This window comes from Diorhabda carinulata, chromosome 3, assembly GCF_026250575.1.
Source record: "Diorhabda carinulata isolate Delta chromosome 3, icDioCari1.1, whole genome shotgun sequence".
Classification (NCBI taxonomy): Eukaryota; Metazoa; Arthropoda; class Insecta; order Coleoptera; family Chrysomelidae; genus Diorhabda; species Diorhabda carinulata.
The window spans coordinates 5,592,389-5,615,042 of record NC_079462.1 but is presented as its reverse complement, the minus strand read 5'-3'; the positions used below and the strand labels follow the sequence as shown (position 1 = coordinate 5,615,042).

At 31.8% G+C, this 22,654-nt stretch overlaps 1 protein-coding gene and 1 long non-coding RNA gene across 2 annotated transcripts in view; both read left to right on the top strand.

The window, feature by feature from the left end:
- The window catches only part of LOC130891370 (nephrin), a 526,229-nt gene that overhangs the window by 238,423 nt on the left and 265,152 nt on the right, over positions 1-22,654 (top strand). The window lies entirely within an intron of this gene.
- Positions 13,184-14,110, top strand: LOC130891373 (uncharacterized). Its single transcript, XR_009058897.1, has 2 exons — positions 13,184-13,466; positions 13,720-14,110. It is a non-coding gene; the product is annotated as an uncharacterized LOC130891373 (long non-coding RNA).

Sequence of the window (22,654 nt, the reverse complement as noted above, 5' to 3'; positions counted from 1 at the left end):
TCACTACTTTCTTCCGCTATGTAACTTTCTCTACATTTACAAGTAGATATTTTGTTAGCAGTGGTTAAAGTAATTATAACTGAAAAGGCTATTGCTGCGCGTAGTTTCATTGTCTGAAAAAAAGGCATTAGATGTTGAAAACATTCATTCCATTTATTTTTTCATAAAATTTATTTTCAATAATTCATGTTATATATCGTTGACAATGACATACAATAGTTTGAAACGATGAATTAATGATACAATAAAAAGATAATTTAGCTTCCTGAACGATTACGAAGAAATCATTTAATTAGATCAAAAGTGTAATGAAGATACAAGACGTCGATTTCAAAGACTACGACAAGTCACAAGTCACGATTATGTTTGCAGAGGAAATTAAAAACAAAATAAGTCGTAATTCCATAATATAAAAATCATAGCTAGGATGACCTTAACCTCTCGAAATCCAAAAGGACAGTAGGGAGTTTGAAAAAACTGTGATTGATATGTTTTTCTATATTAAAAGAAAATATGAATATTAAATATGTGAAATGATTTGCAATGTAAAATTTACAGAAAATAACTATAATTTTCTCAATATCTATCATTTCATATCTAGTGTTAGCTCTCAAGTACTTCTCTAATATTTCGAAAAACGTCTTGTTGTAGCTTTCTAAACTTTCATTTCTTTCCTAGAGAATCATAAGGATGAAGAAGTCAAATACCAAAAAGACATATAATATCAGCTGTTTCTTGAAGATTCATATGCAGGTTTTAAATTACCAACAGGCGAAGGGCAGCAGCTTTTAGTAGGTCATATAGAAAATTACACCAGGTTTATTGGGTGAACTAGTTTTGTATCTCGAATACTGGAATTAATATTGAAGCAGAGTTAACGACAACATCGAGTGCTTGCTAAGTACTACAGTAGCATGAAGATAATATATGAATCTCCAACAAGAATAAGTCATTATTCATGTTGAGAAAAATTAAAGTAATTTTGATATTAACACAAGAAGAATTAATAAATTCTGTATTTTGCAAATATAATAAAATACAATCAATATTCTTTCACAGATATTTCAGATTTTTCCACCACTCCGCCAATGTTGATTTCATTTATAATTTTATCTGAAAATGTAATTTCCAATTTGCACAATTCTACATTAAATGAAATGATATTGAATTGAAAAGTGGAATACGTCATATTTACTATAAATTTCGAGCAGCAATTGAATACAAGAACCAGAAAATTATTCACCACTTACTATTGTATTACCTGTGTACTTCAATTCAAATTACTACACAACACTATCATAAAGAATGGAACATATACTTTATTTTCACTAACTTTCGTAGGAGAAATATGTTTTAATGACATTACAATAGTTTATTTATGAATGTTTGTGTCAAAGGTCAAATTCTTGGAAAATAAACAAATGTTTATATATATATATATATATATATATATATATATATATATATATATATATAACTGAATTCTAAAATGTTAATTGATATGTGTTTATAATGAATGGAGAATTTATTTTTCCTAACAACAAATTGTTAGTGCGGTAAAAGTTAACGTTTCAAGTTGAATATGAATAAATTAATCTCAATAATATTCTAATTCTGGTAGACATCAATATTCTCGTAAACAAGAAAAGGTAGACATGAAGGGTGTATTTACATTCATGTCACAAAATTCAGGAAGTGATTGCTCGTTTGAAATTAAGATGGGTCTTTCCTATAACAAAATCTCTTCAGCCCACCCGTTTTCGAAACATCGCTCTTGAAAGGTGGTAATTAAAATTGATACTTGAAATTATTTCATTGATGGTCATCTCCAACATTTTTTATGAATCGTATTACATTTTCAATCAATTTATTGAGAAAATTATAAATCAAGGTGTTTATTTACTGTCTCTGCAACTATTTGTTTTGGGAAAAAATTTGAAAATACAATAAATTTTCAAATAAAACAAAAGTAAGTATCAGTTATAATTTCATTCCATGGAACATCATGCAAACAGTTTTGATATGAAATACAGTAAGAACTAAAAAAAAAAAATTAAGCCAAATACAACACCTTTTAAGGGTGATATCTCGAAAAAGTGTGAGCTCAAGAAATCTTACGACAAGAAACACACATCTCAATTTCATCACCTCCTGAATTTTGGTGTATGAATGTATATTTTAAAAATGTCCCAGCTCTAAATCATTATTCCCTGTTTCTTCTTCTTCTTCTTCCGTGTATTAGGCGCTTGTTTTATCTTCGACATCCTTGCCTCCTATCCTGCTTCAACCTATCCCGCTCCACCTTTTCCTGGGTCGGTGTGTACTCTTTCGGCCCAATGGGGATTTATCGCGCGCTATCTTGACCAGTCATTGTTGTATATACGACTTAGTACGAAAAATCTCACCAACAAGAATATATTTTACTATTGATGTTAATAAGAATTGGAAGACATAATTTCCGCAATCCCCCAATTATCCTCGCCTTAGCCTATCCAGAGTTTTCACATCCCACTTACTTAGCTACAGGATTGTCATTTCCATATTTAAGGATTTTACTTAAAATGATTATAAATCCATATTTCTCCCCAAATACATATAGTAACTGTATATCGAAATGACAAAAGGACAAGCTAAGACACCTATTTCAGGAAAGTGCTGGAATTGATTCAAAAATTGAGAACTTTTTGAGCTCGAATATGTTGGTTGAATTATCTCAAACGTGATCTATTCTTTTAGATAAAAAACTAGGCTAGTTTTGCTGGATAATCCTTTACTTTCATGGCATGGTGAAGAAGTTCCACCTGGAGAATCCAATGAATAGATGTCTTTTATACGTTAAATTGTAGTGACATTTTGCGTACCTTAGTTGTGGGATCAGTATCAACTACATCTGATACATTTAGCTCTATACCTGTTGTTCGTATAGTTCGTTGTTGACCTTCGCTACATAAATGTTTATTTATTTATGTATTGGTACTCCATGAACTGTTTAGTCGTGTTTTTTAATATCTCATGTGGGTATTTACAATGAATAGTTACAATTCATGATAATTTTCGTCAGAATTTCTATTTATGGTGAACGGTTCCCTTGGCATATACAAAATCGATTTAAAAATTCATTTTTGCTCTCTTCATATTCTACAGGTTGTCCCTGTAAAAGTTACGGATTGTTTACCCTTGGTGTAGAATTAATATTTCGTCAAGCAGACTACATGGACATACGTAATCAACTATCAAAAATTCATAATGTTCGAATGTATAATTTGGAAATATAATCAAATGTAAGTCTGATTTCGCAACTTAGAAATGAGAGGTCGTATGAGAAATGTTTGCCACGTCACATCATTATTTCCACATCATCTACTTACTACTTATATCAATGTAGCAGCTTTCCAATATTGTTTTGTCATCTCAACAGTTCTATTGTTCTCAATAGATGATAATATGAATGAAATATATGTATGACTGATAAAAGAAACAAATATTTCGTTTTTAAAACGGAAAAATGAAATGATCATTAACACAATAGATATCTAAAGAATAGTTCTTCATTACATCAAAGAATCTTTTGCCATTTTTTGTATCTCTTAATGAAGGTGTTAGTTGTCATGTAGGATATGATCAAACTTTAAATCATAGATGAAAAATATCAAAAAGTGAACGAAAAAACTTGACACAACCATACTGCTTCTGTTGATTTGTAGTTTGAATACACCCATCTATTTTATGAGAAACACAAATGCGCATTAATCAATATCTAACCGAAAAAGGTAAATTTTTCCGAAACAATCAGACATCTAATTCACGGGAAATGAATTATTAATGAAATACAAGTGCAATTTGTCTTTCCGTTATGTTTGGAAATCCAACTCTTCATCCCAACCTAACAATTCGTCATTCATCTGTATCCACATCGACACAAAGCTGGGAAATATTTGCTTTTTCTCTCTCATCCTCACTACCACATTTTGATTGATGAACACTCAGTATTCAATTGAAATTTGACAGTGATAAGAAGTAAACGATAAAATACTACTTAACCCAAATAGGTATGCATTCCAAAAATACCCATCTTAAATCCGTGGAAACATCTGATCCCGTTTCAGAACGAAATTGCGAATTTTTATCATTTTCACGAGATGATTTATCACTGAGACATCTTGAATCAGATTTGATTCATCTGAAAATCATGTTTTTATTGGCGAGCTCATGTTGCCACGTTTTATCTGGGGAAAAATCGACTAGGTGACAAAAATTATAATCACATCCACCACCTCAAATTATATATGTTACAGTAAAAATGATAATTCGGTGATTATATAAATTATTTCATAGTTATCAAATTTACCTGTTAGTTTATAGAATTCCCAACTTGTAGTGGGGAATGTAATAAACTCAGATTATTTTGTAGAACCCATATTCCGAAATTAGAAAGCTTGCAAGATTTTTTACATTTACACTAATCATTATAATCACCACTAAATTTGGGAAATATCTAACTCTTAATGGCAAATTTGATAAATATCATGACTTCTTACCAGTATTCGTGATTTTTTTTATTTAAATCAAATTTTTTTAACAAGTCTTCAAATTTATAGTTATTCATTACTTTATATCTGTAAAAGTAATACAGAACTTGAACAACATCATAAAATATAATTGAAGTAAATTTCATGCCAGAAGCTACATATTTTATAAGTATAACATCATTTTCAGCACTGATGGATGATCAGATTTAAATCAACGAACTTTGCTTATTGGACCAGTAGAATACAGTGCAGACTATTTTTGTGTAGTTACTACCTAACCTAACCTAACCGCTGTTTTTTTTTCTTAACAGCAATATTAAGTGTACCAGCCATTATTCAAAGTTTTCTTCACGAGAGGGTAGCGAAAAAACGTCTACATGTAACGAAATTAGAACTACAATTGAAATTATGTGGTGCCAAGCAGTTAAGCAAACCGAACAAATTTTCGTAAAGTTGGGGACTTTTATCACATCACCCATTACGAGCTGGAAATTTTATAAACTAACCGGTAAATTTGATGAATATCAAATAATTCATCATATTTACCAAATTCATTGGTTATTATGTATAATCACCGGTATTTTATATAATCACCGAATTTATTACTTGCGCCGTAACATATATTGTAAGAGGCTACATTAAAAATATAGAAACTCTGGCAATAAGTTCGGTGAATAGTTCAGTAATTGATTAACGTTAATGGAATATCAACTAAATTTACCTCACTGTCGATTGAAAAACTCACCCTCCTTAAAAATACCTTGCTGATATGCTCTGGTTATATTACAAGTAGTTTTTTATGCTGAAATTCAAGATCTTCACCACGTTTTGTTCCATTTCAAGAATATCCTCACACTTCTTTCTTTTAAAAGCAAATTTGATTCGTAGGAATATAAAGAAATTTGGATGATTTCAATCTAGTCAGTACGGGGGATATTTAATGTGCACCAATACTTTTTTAACCTTTTTGACGATATTGGGAATATAGAAGCAAGTATTGTCGTGGACAAAAAAGTATAATAATTCTCTGTAAACTGTTATTGTCATTAGAATATGCCCATAATACTCAAAATATAATTAAGTTATTCTTTTCTACAACCAATTAGCTTGTTCTTTCTCAGAATCAATACACTACTCAGAGTACTATTTCCTGCAGATACTTATATCGAAGATATTTCGTTTACTCAAGATCACCTCCTGGAATATCCAATTAATTATATAAAGTAGTGCCAAGTCATTTTCAGTAACGAGTACCAGTTCCTAGATAAGCATGCGATGATGATAAGTAAACTACGCAAACATACAACAAGATATATCTTAAACCATTCCCACAATGTTTAAATCCATCTATCAGGTTTCTCAAATCCCTGAATTTTTATACAATTAAACATATAACGGACATAATGATTCCAAGGTTAAGAAATATCTTATCTTACTCAAATTCTAATTTCTCTACGAAAAAAAATTCAAATGACATGGGATGGTATAACCAAGGAGGACCTTTATTTGTTTAGTTAAGTTTGAGTAGACAAATCGAGAAAAGGCACAAATTATTCCTTCATTATCCTCTTCTAATTGCGGTTATATTTCGTTAATGTATATAATACAGACTGTCTTGTATAGTTGTAATAACCTTTTAGTCAATCTAAGTAAGAATAGAAAATTGATAACGTTGTTTGTTAAATTGAACAGATTTATCATATCGAGAAAGTTTATAAGATCGGTTGACGAAACAGTAGAAAATGAATTCAATAAAAAAGCTCTTGTGTCTTCAAACTTTATCCAATGATATCATAGGATCGTTCAACTAAAAGTTTTATGAGAAGAAATGATTGAAATATGACCACGTTAAAAAAATTAATCTACTATCTCAAACTCATACAGAATGGTCGAAAAGAATGTTGTTTTCGTTTGGTTCTGAACAATATTTTCTCAACTTAACTTTTCCTAACTGTTCTTATTATTTCAGCCTTTTCGCATCTTAAATACGACCTCGTTATATTTTATTCCGAACTTCTGTTCTAGAATAAAAAAAAAAATAAATCTACCACCAAGAAGGAGAGATTGAGAGTCACAAGAGAATCGGTAAATCTTTTGATTACGTGATGAAATAGTATTCAGTTGTTTTTTGGTTCATTATTTGTTCTAGTGAGAAGTGAACCGACTATATAACTTGGAAGTTGATGTTAATTCATCGTTTTCGTCGGATATACTACACAATGAAAATTCATCGATGTATTACCTGTAAAATACAACTATTAAAGTTTTTTCTTCCTTGTATTCTGTCACTTGCGAATTGCCAGTGTAGTATAATATTTCGTTTCCTCAAAACTTTTTATGTAGATAATACACAAGCTTCATGCTGATTAGGCGAAATATTTACAGATAAGTAAGAGGATACAGGATAGCGTGTGTTCAAATGCAGGTATACTTCATAGTAGGGTTTATTTTTCATCATGAGATTGTCTTCGATACAATAGAACATTGTAGTTTGTTATTTACTTCTTCTCCTTTCGTGTACCTTGTCTTTTTTCCCGGACGTTGTCGATTACCATGGCAAAAGCTGCACGGTCTTTTGACAAGGGAATAGGTTCACCAAATCTTCTTATACAGGTCCAATCTTCACGACTGTCCCTTTTTTTAAACTCCACGGTGCCCCTATATTTGCCGATTGTTGCATTTTTTGTAATGTTTCCTACAACGCTTTATATCTAAGAACAGAGTGATAATTTATTAAATAGTGAGTTGTGTATACACTTATGTATATTTATTATGTAGTAATGTCCATGAAAAAATTTTGTACATTCTCTCAAACTTCTCGTCTCATCAAATTTTATTCTATTTATCATACTCTGATTTTTCAACAAAAAACTCAGTTTTATTGGATAGCTACGTTCGTTTAAGTGCTTGTACTTACTGGTATTTCAAAATAGGTGGATAATTTTAATTAAAACACGGAAGCCCAAGAAAACCAAATCAAATTTCTAAAGGAAAACTTTTAATTAGTCAACTGAAGGGGTTTTTCATTAACATTCTTTTGTTGCGATATACCTGTTCAGATTAACGAGAGAAAGTGCCTCTACATAAGATAATTTTTGTAGAAAAGTATTTGAAATTCAGTTTTATTTTCTGAACAAATACCGCACTATTTATTGTTCATATCACAAAGTAGGAAAAGCAGAGAAAATAAATGAATAAGGCTACTAGAGACGGAGAGATATCTGCTAACCATTCGATTTGGATATGATAATTCAAGTAGAGGAGATGATCTATGCAAAAAGTCAAACTTTGATGACGTCTATATTCTGTTTGATCAAACAACATTATTACATTGTTCAAACCATTATTATCTGCAAACCATTCTCCATGAAGAGCCGTACCAATCCCACCAGCGTATATTTATTTGCATTTTGCTTATAAAAATCAGAATAAATCATTTTGTGTTTTGAGGGGTTACTAAGATAATCTCTACAGAGATAAAAAAACCGGCTTGGGTAACTTAAGAAAAGCTGAACTACATCATTTGAAACTTATTGTTTGAAAAAAACTGAACGTACGCTTTTCTGTTGATAGTTCCAGTTTGCAATGAAGTGATTCAGGTCCTTAAGACCCAGTTTCGCTGCTTCTTCCAAGCATTCCAATCTTTCACTTCCCATGCATTGTAGTCGTTTCGACGCCAGTGCAGTGACACATTAGGTGTTCTATTGTTTCTTCCTCTTCACTCCATTCTGCACAGAGATCGTCGGTTCTGATACCCATTTTCTTCTGTAGCACCGGCCACAAGGAGCGTGAGATGACACAGTCATCTCTATTACACTATCTATTGCCGTGCCATCTAATATGCTATCTATCGTGTCTCACAGCAATTTGATCGGTGGTAGAGGTAAGTCTGCCATTTGATTCCCTTCTACATTGCTGTATCCAGGTATCCAGGTATCCAGCAGAGTCTAAGTCAAGAATCCATGACAGGGCTTCGCGACATCTCACCACTGACCTAGATCTCACTGCCGTAGACGATAGTGTTCTCAGAGCCGCTTGGCTATCCGTGTAGATTGTGAAGTCACGCACCGTTTAATCTCTGCATCGGATTCTCTTATTTCCAGAACTTCAGAGTATACTCGTATATGTTAAGTTCAGAAATTGTTTTGAAAATGATGGTGAGAAGTGGTCTCTTCGAAAATCATCTAAGTGATTCATATACTACAACTTCCTATTCGTATTTTGAGTAACATGAAATTTAGATGTTCCTTCACCTCACGCATTGTGCAATATGCAATTGAAAAGGCGATCTAAAATGTACATTTGAATTTGAAAAACTAATCTGACCTAGATCTATACAATTTTACAATAAATTGAGATAGATAACATGATTAGAGTTGCTTTCAATAGAAAAATATCCAATTATTTTGTCGCCCTCCATTACAAGCTTTTACCAACAGTCAGCTTGAGAATCACGAAATTACGTGCATTTTTGACTAGAATCTAAATTCTTTCCGAATTTTCCTTAGAAAAAAGTAGCGTTATCGAAAAAAAACTACTAATTATTATAAATATTAATATTGAAAACACAATTTGTTGTATTCTGTAGACTAGTAAGAATTGCCGATCCAGTGGAGTTATTCGGTTTCAACTGGAAGGTAGATGACGTCGATGAGGATGGTATCGGTTGCAGGTCGCATAAAGATGACGATGACGGTGACGGCAACGGTTTTAAGTCATTTGGCAGGTAACAGCTCGGAATTAGATTCATTTGCAGCCTTCAAAATGGCCTCGGAAAGTTCTTCGTCGGATGAATCCATTAATATTATTGTATCGGATTCGGTTTAATGTGGTTTAATTTAGAAAAAGATTGCACTTATTTGGTCACTTCCAATACGTTTTGAACAACTTTGACGTTTTAGTAACAATTACATGGTTATATAAAAAATATCTGTATTATTTTATATTTTCAAAAAATTAAAAATGCTACAAAAAGCTAGAAAAGGTTTGAATTTTATTTGATGGACTATTTCGTAAATATTTATTTACCTGTAGTAACAATAGTTATAATCTTAGAAGTAAAAAACTATCTAATAAGGTCAAAATTAGCATAATTTTACTTTCCCACACTAGTGCGGGAAAGTGACACTTTCAAAACTAAAATGCGTGCGGGAAAGTGGGTTAAAACGCACGGTCGTGGAAAAAACTTGTCGAATTACACCCTACACTATTATGACGATCTAAAATAACATCGGTTGACAGTTCAGTTCAATATGTTTTTCATTATTACTCCGGGATCTGTTTGACTTTGATGAATCGAACTGAAACTTCAACTTTGAGTTCTCAGTTATTATTTTTTTCATTTATTCAACCGTTAAGAATACTTCAATCACTATATACACTTCGGCTTTTCTCTATCCATTTTCCGTAACCTCCCGTTTAGGTTTTCTGGTCACTACTTATAATTTCGAATTTTTATTAACTTCCGGCCACTAACACCAGCCTCTTCTCCAGCCATATTTTTTTCCAACGATTGTCACTTTTGTTTAATTATGTTCTTCCAAAATGTCTGTTTCTTGTAATACACTGAGAGTACACTCTCGTAATTTCTTCTTTTTTCTCTTTTATATAATTATAATTCACATTGTAGGATTCAACATTAATTTATGATTATCAGTATGTTATTTTAAAAATTAATGTTGATTCCCTCATCTCCATAATTAATTCTATGTACATACATAATCTTTATTTAACATTTTTAAGAGGTTCCTCATTACATCAATTTTGCTGAAACAGTATTCCAATTATGTGAAAAATTCTTCTGTTTTAGTATGCTATCGTCGTATTTCATCTCAGTATCCATTCACCTATTATTCATATCCTCTCTCAAAACTTTCTCGCATATTCTTTGTATTTTTTTTTGTTATTATTTCCGTCGTATCTGATATTTCCGATATAAAAGATGCAGTTTTATATTGAAACTCTTTTCGGTCGATATGAAGTGTATGAGTTTCGGTTAACAATTCATTTAACAAGCATGTTCGTCGCAGGAACACATCCTCATTGTGGTGTTTACGGTGAAAGGATTGAGGATCAACTTCAACGCGAGAATTACAGTTCACCTGCATTGTTGCCGATAAACGAGAAGTCTACGCTGAAGAAAGAGGATAATTAGAATCTTTTCTTGAAAGGGATCCGCTCAGATAAAATGGAAGGAAGCAATATCCAAAATTACTTGACATACTGAAGTTTAATAACTTTGAGAATACGCTTTCATAGTAGTTTCTTGTTGAATAATTTGAAACAGATTGTCTTATATGGTACAGAATTATTCAATCATCCATTAAGATCGATAGTTGTTATAAAAATATATGAAAATTTTTATGATAAATTTCTTGTCGTACAGAATAGTAAGTCTGTGAATATTTTATCCAGAATAATAAGTTAGTAGCTTCTTTTCTTCAATCAATTGGATATTATTTTTTTGCGCTTAACATCTGATTTGTTTTTAAATCATTCGTATCATCTGAACGTAATATTGTTCAGCAAATATTGGGGTGGAATAATTGGGATCCTTGAATCATACTTTGTACTGTCGGGAGTCTTGTTGAATGGACAAACGTTTCGAGTAGACCAAGAAATAAATCAAATAATATAAAGATAATTCAAATTGCATAGAGATATCAAGCTTATTTCGACAGACACGGGCTGTAGTAACTAAATAGTAATAGTAACTCATTTTATTCAAGCAATGGTGTCTATTATCATCCATAGTAGAAACCAATTACTAATTTTTGGTTAATATTGGGAAGCTGATACATAATTTTTGAATATTATATTGAGAAGCAGCTTGTCCGATACAGCACATTGTCAACAATAGACTTGCCGTCATTTGTATTGAGTTTAATCCTTTTTATTTCAATTCTCTCCATCTCAATAACAAAGCTAACTAAAGGAGGAGTATGATGCCACAACAAGGTACCTTGAGATATGTACCAGAGTAGTTTATGGAAAATGTGACAATTTATTCCCGAAATGTCAAATATTTCTATTTACAGACAGGATAACATCGATGAATAGGTTTGCCAAATTCAGTAATATAAGCAAAATCGCAACATAATATATTTCATATCAAAAAAATTTTCAAATATTTGATTGTATTTATTATTATGAAAATACATTTTTTCAGACAATCTCTCACTCAAGAGTTGGAAGAAATATATATCTGGATTGAAGAAACCTTAATTCTTATTTAAAATATGGGTAACTCCTTATCCTAAGGTAAAGAAATAAATTTTGAGGCAATCTTGAGGTTTCGAAGAGTGCTTATTTGTCCCGATTTTGATCTTAAGCTACGACTGAGTGAAGTGAAGTGAAGTGCTACGTTTGGTCGGTGTTTCCCTGCGGTATGGAAGGCTGGACATTGAAAACGACTGCGATTAACAAGCTGGAGCCTTTCGAGATGTAGCTGCACCGCAGAATTCTTAAGGTGCCGTGGACAGCTAGATTGAAAAACGAATAAATTCTGAAACGCGTCGGCAAACAACGTGATTTATTTGAATCAGTTAAGAAGATGAAAACGGCGTACCTAGGACATATCATGCGAAATAACAAGTATCAATTTTTGCACATACTGATCAAAGGTAAAACTGGGGGAAAAAGTGGGATAGGAAGGTGAAAAATATCTTGGCAACGAAGCATCGGGCTGTGGGCAGGACTACATGATTTACTATCCTTAGTACACACCACAAGAAATAGGGAAGCGATGGAGAATGTTATTGCGACATGCATTAGTAGATATGCAGTGATAGAATAACTCCTTATCTAAATGTAAGTGGAAATTCATATTGACACACATGTTCCCGACTATACATGTTCATTTAATGGAAGCAAGAAACAAGTAATTAATAACAAGTTAAGTTAAGTTAAATTCAAATAAATTTATATTAATTTCGATTTTTGATCAATAATGTGATCATTTTTGTTATCAATAAAGAAGCCCAATTATACAAATAGAAATTTCATATTTTGCACCTAAATTATTTAGTTACAATATGCACAAAAATTTTGGAAATATCCAAAAAAATAAATAGATTATACTTCAAAGTTTTCAAATAAATTTTTGGCATTTTGAAAACTATTCAAACTTTCGAATTTTTTGTCTATCAGTAAATGAAGCTGTCGAAATAAATGGAAATACGGAAGTGAAATATAAAGTAAGTGCGATTTTGCAATGTTCTGTTACATTTTTTCCGCTGATAATCTCTGGATAGTTCTCAATGAAAGATTGCTTCACTCTATTTGAATTGAGCTCTTCATTAACAGTTTGTCTAGGTTTCAGCATTCCAATATGAACAATCCTGCATTCCACACAGAAGTGCGTTTTTAGGATGTAACCTCACGTTTATTCATGGTGATATATTGGACAAGAATTCTTATTTATCTCATCCAGTGATCAAAAACCGTTTCAGTATGATGTCGTTAATGCTATACATGTCTCTAATGGAAAATTTGTGCTCTTAAAGGACTCAAGGAACATCTGTCATATAATGTTGGTCTTCCAGTTCTGTAGTAGTTGAAGTCATCATAATTACCGCATCTGGACTTAGCTTTGCTCGTCACTGTCGCGAATCTTTGACATGACTCTAAATTACATAATGGGCTGTCAAATAACAATCAAATATCGCATGTGCAGAAATAATATTACTTTTTAGTCCCAATATTTTTGGCTTATCGACAAGTACATTCTGGAAACAGTTTTCGTCCCAATCATAAATCAATGAAATGTATCTCAAAGACACAAAATTCTTTTTCGTTTTTGGAATCTGTGCTCCAACATATTTTGTGTGATAACATTTTTACGAAATTTCTTCGAGAGTTTTAGTGTAAGGATCCCCCATAATATCCCGGAGCTGCTATTTTCAAGGATTTTTCTAATGTTTTTATCAGAATTGGAAGGTATTTATTGCCGTTTTGCTCAAACCTAAATATTCCATCAAAAAATTGAAATCAGTATCGATATTCAGTATATTCTTTATAAATATTTTCCATTGCATCCTCTAGAAATCTATCCCAAAGTAACTAAAATATGTAATAACAGTATCATCACAAAAGTATAACGCATAAATTCTTAACTAATTTTGACACGAAGTTAACCAAGATGATTATTTTATCTTGATTAAAATACTCACTGCGCCATCCTTTCTTTCAGGAAAATCCTCTATTACCTTGTAATGATGGCAATGCCAATTTCAAAAACTAATTTCACTACAACTAGGTCAAACTTATCAGGAGAAAAAGCTTTTTTATTCCTCCAAGACAATCGACTGGAATTAGTTTGACTACTGCGGTTGACTTCCAGTTAATGTTTAACAAAAGAAAATGTTAGGATAATACCTTGGAGTAAGAACATTCGACAAAATAGTTTGCTAATAAGTGCTCTTATTGTAACAATTTTTAAACGTGAATTTTAGATAATTCATAAGATAGAAATACGTTGAGAAAATTGTATCTATAACCCCATATTTTTAGTTATATAAATATTATGATGAATTTTCAAATTGGGAAATACATTAATACATATCAAACCTAGTCAAAATTAACGTGTTGGTCAGTTATTTGAAGAAAAGTATATATAAACAGACTTATAATGTCAACATTTCTTCCAGTTATTGGAAATAATAACTAGGGAAAACCACAATAACATAGCCAAATATCATCAATCACAGTGAAAAGAGAAACTGCAAATATGTGGAATTGTGATAAATCGAATATTGTCAAGTAAATAGTATTATAGTGAACTGCTTGGTTATCGCGAAAATCAATAGATTAATTGTTAATTTAAGTCTGAGAAAAATTGTCAGGCAGATGAAATTTCAAATTGTGGTGACAGTTATTTTTTAGTTTACTAAAGTGTCATTTGATTTGATAACGCTAGTTCTGGTTACTAAATAGTTCAATGACGGAATACTGTTCTCTACATACGACTTAATAATCACATTTTATTCAAGAAAACAACTGATCTACGACAAAATGACCGACGTGGGGTAAACAATCGACTTTCTCGTGTATATCCGTGTTAGTTTTTCTTTATTTTTCCGGAAGTTCTACTATTTTTTGGTTTTATGGCGTTGAGGGGATATTGATAGAAGAAAAGGGGGTAACCAATTACACATGAGTTAGTACTTCTTGAAGTTGCAACCCAGTGACAGCTGAAAAGTAGAAGAACAAAATAAGAGCTTTAGGTGAACTTAACCCGGTTTCATAAGATGACAGGAGCTATTGTAAGGATCCTTTCAAATAGTTCCAAATATATTTGCTTTTCAGCAAGTATATTTACCACTTATCTACACTAAGCGCAGCACAGCATAGTCGAAAAAAAAAAGAACCAAGCAACGTTTCAGGAAAGAAATTTTGCTCTCTTTTATGTAGCAACTCTTCACGAAGCCATTTTGTAACAGTGCTAGGACTAAAAAAGTCTTAAATCCAACAAATAAGTACAGAAACCTCACAGAACTTTACGGCAAAAGCAGTCGTTTATCCCACGGCGGTCATTTTTACATAAGCATCGGCTAATTTTCACAGTTCTTCAGATTGCTCAATGGCCATGACTTCCTGTCAAAAAACGGCACATGTCTTTGTTTCAATATCCAGAGAGAGAAGCAGACACGATATGGATAGAAATTCGAGACTTTGTGCAATATTTAGTAATAAAAGTGAATATACCTAAGAAATAAAACTAGAATTGATTACTTTCAATACGATCGGTTATTACGTAAGCAGAACTATAAGAAGAGAAATTTATGAAGAGTATATAAATATTGTTTTATTTCCCTTAGTAGTGGCAATGCGTATGTGACAGGCTTTAGACTATGATATCAGATTAAATTTCATGGTTTCTCGAAGAGTTAAAAGCCAATTTCTTATGTCCACACAGAAATATTGGTCTACAAAGGAACGTGTTTGTTTTTCAATAAAATATTTATATTCGTATTAGTTATTTCCAATTATTTCAATCGTCCAAATTTGTTTTAGTTTGAACCTATTTCCAAAGTATAGTTGATACGATATTATCATTTTCACATGGTACATCATATACATTCCATCATATAGAGAAGTAGTATTGTTTCAGAAAAAAGGATGTTTAAGTGTGGAAGGAAGGAACATCTCTTCTGGCGAGTTCCATCAAATGTTCGCCCATTTTTCCAACACAAAGTGCAATAGAATTAGTTTGAATAGACCTCGTACATTTAGTAGTTTCATTAAACTTATATTGCTTCTAATATACTCAATTTACAAGCTCGCTGCGCTCATACTCAAAATTTTATGCTTTTAAAAGAAACAATTTCGCTCTAAGAACTTATCTAATATCATTTTTAACAGATATGATCTCTTGGAACCATCCAAGTTAATGTTTTCAGTTCTTGTTATGTTATAAATTATGAGAATGATGTTCTAAACTGAAAATAATTATTAGCATCTGCTATTTATCGAACTGACAGTATATAGTAATTATATTAGGAAACTTACAGTTCTGGCTTTGAATAAGGCATTCAGAAAAAGCATTCGAAATCGGAAATAAAGCAACTGATTTGTTGAATACATTCACTGCTCATTTCCCGACGGTGAAATTTATGCAGTTTTCCAACTGAAGAAACATTCAGTCGACACAAAAAAGAAAAAAAAAGGCTTTTACTCGATATTGCTCTTGTTACTCCACCGGGATGTACAAATAATTGGGAAAATGGGTTAGCGAAGATTGAATGGTTTTTCAAACAAATTTATTTGTATTTGAGAATATTGATCTTTTTATATTTAGTTGCGAGGTGCTGCTGAGATTTAATAGCCACGAAAACACTTTCCAAACGGAAAATTTCACGAATCTCTTTTTATATTTACTTCATGTTTTGTAATTACTGTTGGGATAATGGGAGTAGAGCCTGCGAAAAAATTTCGGTCTAATGGAAATAGACGCGAGAAGATGAAGGAGCGCAAAAATTGCTAATTCTTATTTCTTTAGCATTTTTTGTAATATCGGAGCTCCATTTCCAATATTTGGAAGGCGGTAGAATATTTTGCTATGCATTGAAAAAAAAGAGAGCGAAATAGATATTTTTACATCAATTTACACAATTACAAAAATTGATTTTCATATTGTGCACAAATCGATTGTTTGGTTATTGTTTTTATATAAAGTCTCGATAGAAATTGTTTCTAAGAACATTCAATCGAACAATACAAAGCTGAAATCCAATTTATTTCTATTAAAAACAAATTCAATCAGGAATTAAAATTTATCAGAAAAAAAATCATCATAATGTAATAAGGGAACTTCATAGGAAGTTTATTATTTCTAAATATGATTTTCTATTTAAGATTATGTGTCTCCTTGATTCTCCTAGGAATCATTTCGTGTATTGAATTTCATTCGAGAGTAATTCGGAAAATAACATCGAGAAAAAGTATTTACATAGAAAAGTCACAATTTTATTTTTGCCCTTTGCCCTTATCATCAGGCACTTCTACCGATTAATAATTTATCACTGTAATCAGCAGCAATCAGCAGCAATTGTCGATCATCGTTTAAGTATCCGGCAAGTCTTTTCTGCTATATCATCAGTGTGAGGTTGCACATTGTCTTGAAGAAATACCGTTCCAATATTCATTTTTCGTTTTTCTCAGCTCATTATTTTCAGTTTTATCAACAAGCAACAGAAAACTTCTAAATTGATATTTATTCCTGATCGAGATCATGAGCTCGCTTAACAAATCGGAGAACCGATACGACTTCAAGCCATATACCGTTGTTTTGTCCCCACCATGGAACTGCATTACCCAACTTATAATTATATTTACGAATTTCTTTCCATCGCTAGAGTATCTTTAATTCAAATGGTTTCATAACCTTCAACGATACCCCATCTCCATTAGGTGGAGCCCGTTCTTAATTTCCACTCTAGTCTTTCATTCAAATTGTTACATGGCCTTTAACGATCTCCCATCTCCATTAGAGGAAGCCCGTTCTCAATTTCCACTCTAGTCTTTCATTCAAATTCTTTCATGGCCTTTAACGATCCTCCATCTTCATTAGAGGAAGCCCGTTCTTAATTTCCACTCTAGTCTTTAATTCAAATTGTTACATTACCTTCAACGATACCCCATCTCCATTAGGTGAAACCCTTTCGTAATTTCCACCTCGTTGATCGTCGGTGTTGCAGTTTTTCTGCGCTTTCCATGTTACCATCAAAATGGCGGACGATAGACAATAATACAGCCGCAGCTGTAACTGCACTTGTTCGCATTAGGTATAAAATATGTACACTCGTCAAAAAACTGTTTGGTTTGTCGAGTTCCAATGCTTCAGTTAATACCGCAGTACTCTACAATAATGTTAAGAGATAACTAGCAACTGAAACCTCACTAATTATTAGAGCTAAAAGTTAGTGCTTTCGATTGAAAATTATCAGCATAAAAAAAAGTTGTAGGTACTCCACATTATATCGACATTTTCCCTGGTTACTCCATGAATCCGACCTGCTATTCTCAAAGTCGCAACTAAATATTTACAAACAGATACTCGTAGCTAATATTTTACTAATTAATAATTGTATTGATTGAGCTATAGATGAATTGCTAACACCTTGCTTGAAATTCTGAAAACATTAAAGGATAATACCTCTGATACCAAAATTGGAATTTTTTTTTGATATTATTATACTTCTTCACACAACTAGGAATGTAAATTTCGTTGAATGCTGGAAATATACCAACTAGTTACTGCTTTTATGAATAGTTAAATATATTTGCGGAATTTTTAACTACTCTAAAATTTCTGTTCAGCTCAATTACAGTTTGTTTTAAAAAGATTTGTTACTTGATAAATTCTCGTACTTCTGAACCTTTAGTAAGACGTTCAATTGGAATATTCTCAGTTAAAATTCCACTCCAGAGAATAGCCCGTTAGAATTTAAGGCGTTATAACAGGAGTGAAATCCGACCCTTTGCGATATTATAACGTGTCGACCATCGAGTAAATTCTACCAAAAGCATTGCTGAGAAACTTGGCATCAGAAATATGTAGATAGTGCCAAGAAACGTTTATAGTCCAGTGCTATTAGAAAATGCTTGAATATATGTAGCGGTAGCTTTATATTTATTATATCCTGTATATTTGATTCTAACTTTATATTTACTAAATAAGACATAATTTAATTATAAAATAGTTCAATAGTATGAAATATAAAACATCATAAAAACAATATCATTTATAGAGTATTGTGATGCTGTCTACATAGGACAATTGTCTGAAGTTTTCAAAATAAGGTTGAAATGTCACCAAGATGATAATGAAAAATGAAATGACAAAAAAAATAGAAATTTGTCGATAGTGATAACATACCTGTAAGTTGTTATTATTGAATTTATTTAGAATGAATGATTGTAAGGTAGAAGTGATCAGATCTAAACTATTATACAGATATTTTGGAAGATTCTCAATAGCAATACTATTACTGCGCATAAGATACATCTAAAAATTTATATACGGGATTAATTCAGATTATTTCCAAACTTTATCTTCAGAATTCATTAAAAATTGTTCATTCCGCATATTAAAATTTAATGATATCATGTATTAAAAGATTTCTGTGATACTCAACAAAGAATTTTATTGTAATAAAATAGAATACAGATAGTGAATGACCATCAAATATTTCTCCTTAGAACTAGTTAAACGACCATTTGATTTTCAATTAATTTATATTATGTTTAAATACTTGTCTAAGATAAACGTTGGTGGTTTTCTAATATATTTGATATACGAAGGATTTTATGAGACTTGTTCTATGAACTTAATCATAGAAAGTTTTAGGTATCTTAGGTTTCACAACTCTACCTCTTTCTTGCAGCCAACAAATAGATATTCACTATAAGAGTATCGATTTTTCCCAATTTGTACCTAATAAGCATTTTTTCAAGCTGCTATAGCACATAAAGACATTATAATATTAATTAAAGAAAGCTAAAAACTTAAGAATGACTGATCTTTAGCTTTATGGGATTGGTCCCTAAACTGATTCGGAATCAAACTCGGGAACAAATCTTGTATGTATTCTTTTCAAATTTATTGAAAAAAATCGAGTAGGCACTTCGAATAGTGGAACATAGTTAACGTTATAATACCTTTACGGGTTAAAATACGTTTTTGGATGAAAACTTGAATTCTGAACAATTTTCGTCGACATCTCGCCTTCGACATTTCAGTTGATAATTTATAAAAATGAAAAAATAAGCTCGTCATGACTGTATGAAAAATTGAATATGAATTTCTATAAATAACAAAAGTTGTCTTCATCCTAAATGCTACGTATTCTATTTAATTGTTATAAATGGCTATTTTCATAAATACGAAGTTATTTCGAAACAGTTAAAATCATTCCTATGAAAAATACGTATTCAAAAATATAAAATTTATACACTGGGCTAAGTACATATTGATAGATGTTTCAGAAATTCAATCAAATGTTTTTTGAAATTGACTATCACTTGCTGTGGAATTCATGCTGAAATTTCAAGAATATTTTTCATATCCATAAAATTTTAGGATTACATTTTTGTCCTGAGAAATCCTAGACTTTTCTCAACTTTTGAGGCATTCTAATTTATTTTCTACGTTGATAACTTTCAGAACTACATTCTATATAATTTATGTGTTCCAAAACTTGATGAACTCATATGAAAAAAATATTTTTCGAACACTGCTCGGTACAATTATCGTACTAATAAAAACACAAAAATACTAACATCCCACTTTAGATACCACTTCTCTACCAACCGGATTGCTCGTATAGTTCGCCACCAATCTTCAATATTTAACTTAACTGTGAACCTCCGCATCATATAAGATTATGCAATAACTCCAAGACATTTTAGAAACTTCTGCTTAATTACAAGTCCAGGAACATCGAAATCCATAACTATCCAATAATAAATGAAGATACCCACCATCTTTTATAGTTTCCACTACATTAAATTATGGACCAGCGCCGTCAGATAGTACATCCGTCACAATGTATTGCAGAAGATCATTAGATTGATATATATCGTCAGAATATCACCAATTGAATAATTTATAGTAAACTGAGGTATATATCCACATATACATACAAGAATTCCACGGATGGAAAATTGAAAAGCGATTAAAAACTTGGCTTAGCATCGAAATAAAATAATTCTAGAAAAAAAGACAAAAAAGGCTATTTTGAATTAAAATCACAGTGCTAGTTGAATGATGTGGAAATAAGTGACATGATATTTTAATATTATAATTTATTGATTCTACCAAACCCTCTTTAATGTTTTATAAAGAGATTCTTTTAATTTTTTTTACTATTATTCAGTCCTTAAAGAGCCCCCAAAGCCTGTGATCTTAGGCATGGGCCTCCTGCATACACAGACGGCCTTTTAGGTAGAGAATGAGAAGTGTTGTACCTTCTAATATTTTAGATAACCTACTTTGTAATCAGTATTATTGCCGAGTTCTATGAACAGGATGAATATTCAGTTCTTTCCGATATACAACATGTATGATGTACTGATACCTTTTCAACCGTTCCATAATTCTTGAAATGCTAAATGATAACTTAAACATGTAACTTTTACTCCTCCTTCTCTTTCCATTATCCTCCAAAGGATGAAGTGACACCGTTTATATTTGATTCAGCAGTTGTTTCCATACTTGCTTATCCTGTGCAATCTTTTCGGCATGATGCAGACTCAGATTTATTGAGGATTTTATTTGGTCTACCCATCTAGTTGGAGATCTGCCTCATAGGCGTTTACCTTCTACTTTCCCTACTATGATTAATCGTTCCATCCTTCCCGATCTTCTAGCTATATATCCCAGTACCTGGGACAACTCTTAGTACTTTGAACTGAATTTTTCATACTCTTATGAAACGATCATAAAATTAGAACTGAATTGAATATTAAATAAACTCACTATCTGCGTTTAAAGTTATAAGATATAAAGCCTAGACTATAACATAACCAAGTTGGCTGGTGGAAGGGGTATGCATAAACTGTCAAGTACCCTACAAGGGAATAGAGAATGGACTGTAATGTTAACTTCAGATAGAATTCTCAAACAAACCACGTGCAGTTCACATTACATCAAGTTCTTGGTCGTTGAAAATATGCACCGGCTTGGAATACACGTCATAAATTATCAGAAAGTGTGGTGGAATAATAAAATATTCTAAAAGTGTTTTTAGTAAACGAAGCAACGGTTACAACTTTCGACTGTCTGGTACAGAAAAAAATATAATATAAACAGAACGTTAATATTGCAAAAGATTTCATAACTTATTGTATAACATGAATTGGGAAAATGTAGTTTTGAAATCCACGTAGACAAAATGTTTTTGAAATAGTGGAAATAGAGAACAGAAAATATTTGTATATACGTGGCAATAATATGTTTGAACTATTTTTCTGTCTCCCTGGATAAAATAGTCGGGATAAGAATGAAACGTATTGGAATATACTTCAAATACAAATATAAGAAATAAAGAGTAATATATAATTTGGTTTTGGTAATGTAATAAAAAAGAGAAAGAGATTCATTGGAAAATGTTTTGAATAGTATAAAGGAAATTTGTTATAGGATGGAGGTTTGCTTGAGTTGGCCCTAATGTAAGAGCTGCTACTCTGCAGGGATGAGGTTCTGACATTTGCGTGGGATTGTGTTTGCTTTACTGGCTGAAAAAGAGGAAAAACGAAAGACATTTACCAGAAGGAAATGAAAAGAGAATTCTAGTAAATAAAATCGATTCTTCTCGGTTTGGGTATTTTTTTTTGTTTGTTTTTTGAAAATGGAGGATGGGTGGGTACACCTGTGGTTGCATTATCCCCTATCGTCGGTCATTTGACTGGTGTACCGGTTCACCAGGTTACAGGGAAACCATAGAGAATCTGAAACATAGTTTCATCTTATGGATATGGGATAAATGTCGAGGAAGGGAAGGCCGAAAGGGCGGATAGGGAAGATTCCTCTTGGACTTTGAGTCTAGGGGACGTATATTGTTGAGCCAGGGGTTAAGATATAGCGGAGTTGGAGGTCATTTAGATGGCTTGGTATGGGGATTTTG